Source organism: Bos indicus, chromosome 8 (assembly GCF_029378745.1).
Source record: "Bos indicus isolate NIAB-ARS_2022 breed Sahiwal x Tharparkar chromosome 8, NIAB-ARS_B.indTharparkar_mat_pri_1.0, whole genome shotgun sequence".
NCBI lineage: Eukaryota > Metazoa > Chordata > Mammalia > Artiodactyla > Bovidae > Bos > Bos indicus.
In genome coordinates, this window is record NC_091767.1 from 59,953,680 (window position 1) to 59,960,422 (window position 6,743).

A 6,743-nucleotide genomic window follows, 5' to 3' on the forward strand; every position below is an offset into this window, starting at 1 on the left:
TTCCATATAGCTTTTTAGGATAAATGATATTGACTATAATATTACACAGAAGGGAAGGGCAGGTTCTAGTCTGGCAGAGGTGTCCTGGGTCACTGACCCTGTCTATAAAGGGAGGGTGGGAAGAGACCACAGTCTTTGCCCAGGAGCCTCCATGTCTCTTCTGAGCTGGTCTCAGCCCCTTGGGAAATGCCAGTGACAGGAGGGAGCCAAGTGTCAAGTGCTGGATGGAAAGCTGTCTTGTGGCCCCTGTGATCCCTGGTCTGAGGGACAAATAGGAGCTGATGGGAAACCTTAAGTTGTCAGAAGATCAAATCACCCGTCCCTCAGTCCCTTCAGAGCTACACTGGCTGTGAGGCCAGGTTCCTGTAAGCACTAGAGTCCTACTGTTCTTAGTGATGGATCTTTTCCTGTCATGAGTATGCTCAGTCATTCAGTCGTGTCCAACTCCTCATGACCCCATGGACTGTCGCCCAGCAAGCTCTCTGTCCATGGGATTTTCCAGGCAAGAATACTGGAGCATGTTGCCATTTCCTAACCCAGCTCTCCTTCATTCCTCTTGCTCAGTTGCATCTATCATCATAGGGGCCAAAGGGCTCCACATTTTCTGAATAAACCACGTCTTTTCCCAGAGCTACATCTTTGCCCAAAAAGTTCCCTTCTGTAGGCAGGTCCTCCGTCTCTTACCCAGTGGAGGTGCTGCTTCTCCTCTTAAGAGCACGGTTCATCTCTTCTCCTCTCCCTCTTGAGCCCTGCCGAGTTACCTCTCCCTTCTTTTCCCACAGCCCTTGGCTGTCGTCTTTGTTTCTGTGCTGCACACCTGTCTCCTCTGCCACACTTGAGAACAGACTCAGTCACATTCTTTCCAGCATCTCATACAGTGAGTGCTGCCAAGGGCAGTCCCTCAACAGATAGTCCACACATGATTCAAAAACCCAGCATTGCGTAACAGGTTCAGCACTAACCAGATGTGTGATGTTGACCGTCACTTGGTTTGAGACTCAGTTTCCTTTTGAAAAATGGGGATTCTGTGTAGTCCAGATGGGACTCACAGAGGAAAGGTCTGATGAGTCTCCTAGCAATGCTGCAGATCAGAGACGACACCTTCAACCACGGGCACATGCTGGGTCTGTCTCCCTGCCTCCCAGACAAGACCTCCAACATCTGTCATGACCCCCTTCTGCCCAGAGCCTGTGCTGTTTTTTCCTCTCCAACCTAAATCGAGATCTTTGTTAAGCGAGTTTATGAAACATACCAGGGTAGTTGATTAATCTTGGTCAGTCATTAACCATAAATCTAATCCGTGTAAACATTTTAAGGTAGGGATTCTTTTGCTGAAGTTTGGCAAAAAGGTAAATAACTGCCCGAGTGTGATGGCTTATTAATTCAGTCATTTGGGAAATTATTATTGAGCACCTACTATGTGCTGGGTGTTGGGAACACAGAAGAGGCAGATGTGCCTTCTTCACTCGGAAGTGTACAGTCCTCAGTGTTTACAGGCATCCCCTTGTCTGTTGGTCACCTTGGTCATATCCCTCTCTCTGTGCTTTAGAAACTTCTAGATTTTCTTTGAATCTGGCATATAAAGACAAAATAAAACTTGAGGTCAGGAAAGCAGAAGTTAAAAGGAAGCATCTCTCCTAGGTCATGACTTCATGTGGCTGGATTAAGCCTGCAGCTTAATTTAAGATTTCATTATAAGAACTTGGTGTTTATTGAGTGTGTTGCTACAGAAAGAACTGCTGCTGCTGCTAAGTCGCTTCAGTCGTGTCTGCCTCTGTGCGACCCCAGAGACGGCAGCTCACCAGGCTCCGCCATCCTTGAGATTCTCCAGGCAAGAACACTGGAGTGGGTTGCCATTTCCTTCTCCAGTGCATGAAAATGAAAAGTGAACGTGAAGTCGCTCACTCATGTCCAACTCTTATCTACTCCATGGACTGCAGCCCACCAGGCTTCCCTGTCCATGGGATTTTCCAGGCAAGAGTACTGGAGTGGGTTGCCATTGCCTTCTCCGACAGAAAGAACTGCTGCTGCTGCTAAGTCATTTCAGTTTTGTCCAACTCTGTGACCCCATAGACCGCAGCCCACCAGGCTCCTCCGTCCCTGGGATTCTCCAGGGAAGAACACTGGAGTGGGTTGCCATTTCCTTCTCCAATACATGAAAGTGAAAAGTGAAAGGGAAGTCTCTCAGTTGTGTCTGACTCCGCAACCCATGGACTGCAGCTCACCAGGCTCCCTGGTCCATGGGATTTTTCCAGGCAAGAGTACTGGAGTGAGTTGCCATTGCGTTCTCTGACAGAAAGAACTGGCAACTTCCAATTTGACCCTGGATACAGGTGTGGGGAGAGTTTTCAGGCAGATAAAAGGCAGGATACCGCCTGACTCTGCTTTTCTCTTCCCCGCTCTTGTCTCCATCAGAGAGACCAGTGGGAATGGCATGGACATCAGAGGGCTTTGTCCTCGGCCTCTGGCCTGTGCCTGCACTCAGCTCCTACACATCCCTTTGTGCTGGCCTGCTCCAGCCTCAGCAGACCACTCCCCACTGGTGGACAAACCCCACAGGCCCCTGTCCCCTCCCTTTTCTCCTGCTTTCCTCAGGCTGGAGCACCTTTCTCTCTATACTCATCCTCCAAGGCTCAGCTCACACCCACCTCCTCCATGGTGCTGCCCTCTCAGACGTCTCCACAGCACTGGCCATCCTGACACCGTGACGCTCACACAGCCATTAGCACAGTTGGTTTGTTGTGTGTGTCGTTCCCTCTCACACAATAGACCGTGAGCCACGGAAGTCAAAGGGCTGTGTCCTATTTACCCCCAACTTATCCAGTCCCCGACACAGGAGCTGCCATTTGAAATCCCGTGCTTTCCTTCTGCTAAAATCCTGATCCCAGATTTCTTACCTTCAGATCACCCTCCTTTCCTTTTCCCCAAATGCACACGCAGGATGTGATTGCTGGGAGGACTAAAACAACAACCTTTCATGAGTGCAGGTTCCCACAGCACTATTGCCAGGATACACTCCATTCCAGGGCCCAGGATGCCCATGTGGAGGTCCCAGGGTCACAGCCATGGGGGTGCCATCTCCTGCATGCTAGAACACCTCTCTGAAGAGCTCAAAGAGGAGAGCTGTGGGTTTCCTTGCAATTTAAGAGTCTTATCAGAACACATTCATTCAGAAATTAGGAACAGCCCATGATGTATTGGGCTTATGACCCCAAAGAAGATACTCTGTTTAGGAAATACCATGCTTCCTTGTTACTGACAGCTTGGGCAACATGGGCTCAGTCAGGGACCACAGAGAGCAGCTCTAGTTCATTTAGTCCATCAGTTGAGATGAACTGAGTTTTGCCTGTATTCAAAACGGATAACCAACAAGGACATATTGCACAGTACATGGAACTCTACTCAATGTTATGCGACAGCCTGGATGACAGGAAGGGGTTGGGGGTGAATGGCTACATGTATATGTATGGCCGAGTCACTTCCCTGTTCACCTGAAACTGCCACAATATTGTTTATAGGCTACACCCCAATACAGAAGTTTAAGGTCTGAAAATAAAATAAGATTTTACAGTGGAGGAAAAAAAGATGGGCAGAGTTTTCCTAGAGTAACACACAACGTCATGATTTTAGTGACTTACCAGGACGGAGGTTTAGTTCTCAGCCTTTGTACCATTGCAGGTTTTCAGGGGGCTCTGTTCCAGGTTGTCATCCTCAGAGACCCTGGCTCCACCCTCTGGGGTGTCACCAGTTCTCACAGCTGGGGAAGAACACAGCAGAACATCTCACACCAGCAGATCACTGCGCCGACCCAGAAGCGAGATGCGTCCCGTCTGTCCACAGCCCACTGCCCTGTGTAAGCCTACCATATGCCCAGAGGATGACCAGACACACTGCAGGGCATTTGGGCACGATGGTGCTTTGCACTAGACTCAGGAAACTACTCTTGCATCTGTCTGCCAGGTCTTACACTCCATCATTTCCTGGATAATCCGGTTTACAGAGTGATAGGATATTGAGTGTCTCTGAGAGTCACTAATTCTCTCCCCAGTTTTACTCCTCCTGAGAGGCAGGATATGCCATGGAAGGAGCCCCGGCCTGGGAGTGAGGATCCAGGTTTGATTCTTGCCCTTGTTCCCTTTTTCCTGTTTGACCTTGGTTCAGTTTCTCCTTATGTGATATGGAGCCATTCAATATATATGATCTCTGGTACTCTGAACCATCTCCAAAACATTCCCTCATCTTTCTAGGAACTTCCAACCCAGGTAAATATCATGTCAGGTTTGTTGGCTGGGAAATCTAGTTTGAACAATTTCATACTAATTTTAAGCTTCAGACATGATTTTAAAAGGAAGGTGAGGGGCACAATAAGAAGAAGCTCCTGTTACAATGTCCCAGAAGTGCCCATATGTGATTCCTACCTCACTCCTCCTCACTGTGATGGCAGAGCTGGTGAGTGTGGGCTTTGGAGTCAGACTGCCAAGCCCAAGTCTGAGTTCTGCCATGTGCTAATGGCGTTCACAGCCTCAGCCTCCTTACCTGTAGAAATAAGAGTAGCATTTTCTCATGGGATGATTTTGAGGATCCAGTGAAAGGTCTTAGCACAGAGCTTAGCACAGGGTGAGTGTTCAGTAATCCCAGGGATGGGGGAGCCTGTTGGGCTGCCGTCTCTGGGGTCGCACAGAATCAGACACAACTGAAGCGACTTAGCAGCAGCAGCAGCAGTCGATATTATAGTATCATTATGTTGCCTTCTCCAAGCAGATATTCTGGTTTCTCTATGTTTAGAAAAGATTTTATGAGAATAGTCAACATGCTAGATGGATTCTCCTTGCCTCCTACCTGTTGGCCCAGTGACCTTGGTATCAGCAGGTGGCTGAGCAGATGACAGGTGTGGTGACCCAAGGCTTGGGAGAGCAGAGTGAGGGAGTGCTGAGTTCATTACCAGCAGACACACTGTGCTGGGGTGGGCCAGGATAGTGGCCCCGAACCCCCAAGGCCCAGTCTCCTGGTCCCCTGCCACATAGACATCTCTCCTGCTCCCTGCCGTCAGGGACCTCGCAGTCCCTGCCCAATTTAAAGTTCAGACTCTGCAATGACACAGGTTTGCAGACTTGGCATGATGGGGCTTCAGAGACCCTAGGTTACTTGTGGTGCCCCAGAAGGGCCTGGCTGGGTGAGGTGGGCACAGGAGAGACCCTGGACAGGAATTGAAGACCAGATCTCACTGCAGCCCTGCTCCTTGGACCTGAGGCTCAGGGGCTGTGACCCTGTGTCCTTCAGATGGGCGTCCTGGACTTTGAAATGGAGTGTGTCCTCGAAAGAGTACTGTGGGAACCTGCACTCATGAAAGGTTGTTGTTATAGTTTAGTTGCTAAGTTGTGTCTGACTCTTATGGGACCCATGGACAGTAGCCCACCAGGCTACTCTGTCCATGGGATTTCCTCCACAGAAATACTGGATTGAGTTGCCACTTCCTTCTCCAGGGGATCTTCCTATCCAGGGATGGAATCTGTGTCTTCTGCATTGGCAGGCGGGTTCTTTACCACTGAGCCACCAGGGAAGGTTAAGGAAAGTGAATTGCTGTACAGGGTGAGGCCTGGACACTTGCAACAGACATGGAGTCAGGGTTTTAGCTGGTTGTGTGAGTTTTTGCAGGTCCACTTTTCTGTTTCCCTTCCCATGCCATTCTCTTTCCTTCACAAGAAACAATGACAGCTTGACACAGCTCAGGGACTAAAGAATAGCCTTAAACAACACAGCAGCTGTTGCAGATTTTCCTGTTATACTATGATTTGTCTCTTGGAATATTTTTCAAGAGCACAGGTCAAAATAAAATATTGGAAGATTGTCACCACTTATTCTCCAGGTGCTCAGGACTGGGGCCGTCTTGCCACCCTGTGGATGCCCCAAACATGCTCTCTCCAGTCCTCCCACCTCCTCCAACCTGCTTGTCTCATCTTGCCCATCTCTCAGACTGTCTCTCACGGTGGTGTGATATCCACCCAAACAACCCAGAAGCTCAAGCACCAAACCACAGTCTCCTCCTTCCTCAGCCATCTCTGCCATTAGCCCAATGTCCCCAAGAGGTCTCAGCTCCAACCTCTCTGCCTGACCGCACAGCTGGGTCAGGCTCCATGGGTGCTTCCTCACTTCCTGCCCTTGGGCATGGGCTCTTCTCCTCTGTGCTCCATGTGGAGCCATGTGATCTTCCATTTCTTAAAAATAATACTATCTTTTAAGTTCAAAGTCATGTTCATTTTAGAACTATTGAACAATGTTGGAAAGAATAATTAAGAAAACAGTATTTATCTGTAATCCCATCTCCTAGAGGAAATAATTGTCAGCTAATATTTTGTCCTAGTTTTCTAGATACATACTTATTCATATATCCTAAGAAAAATACCTTTAAAATTAGGATTATACTGAGTACAAAGTTACATGTACTACTTTTTTCTACTAATTACAGTGTAAGCATTTCAAATTATCAAATATTCCTCAAAAAGTAAGATTTCTAATAGCTGTGTCTCAGTCTATCATTGGGCTCCATCAGGATTTATTTCAACATTCCGCTATGGTTGCCCTTTAAGAGTTACCAATTTTTGTTACCACAAATAACTCTGTGATTAACATCCATATATATGCTTTACATAATTTGCACCTCTAGTAATTTTCTCAAAGAACTCCTAGAAGTAAAAGTGTCAGGTCAAAAGGTATGAAATTTAAAATCTCTTGATTCATACCCA